This window comes from Balearica regulorum, chromosome 14 (genome assembly GCF_011004875.1).
Source record: "Balearica regulorum gibbericeps isolate bBalReg1 chromosome 14, bBalReg1.pri, whole genome shotgun sequence".
Lineage (NCBI taxonomy): Eukaryota > Metazoa > Chordata > Aves > Gruiformes > Gruidae > Balearica > Balearica regulorum.
Window position 1 is genome coordinate 19847012 of NC_046197.1, and position 432 is coordinate 19847443.

Below are 432 nucleotides of genomic sequence, written 5' to 3' on the forward strand. Positions count from 1 at the left end.
TCTCACATACCCTGTAAAATTTGCGACTCTCAGACGTCAGACAATTGCTCGGATTTGCAGTGAATCAGACTGGAGTTAGCCCAGCCATACCTGCAGTCGCGCTCCCAGCAGCTCATCGCAATGTTGCTGCAAGTTTGCACGGTTTTGGGTGTTTAATTAGTGCTGGTTCCACCGCAGTGCCCAGGGGCCTCATTTTCCACCGGGGTGGTGCTGCCATTTGGGGCTCACAGTGCACAGCAGCGAGGAGGGGGAGGAAGGCAGTTCTGGGTGTTCGCTCTTGTTCCTACGGTCCTTGTGCTTTCTCTCCCCCAGGCTGTTGGACCGAACACACCTCGTGTCTGTACAGAAACCAGCGCAATTCGGTGCTGATTTTGGCCTTGGTACTGCTTCACCATAAAAGATCAGTAAGAATTTGCTTGTTTCCGGGGGACC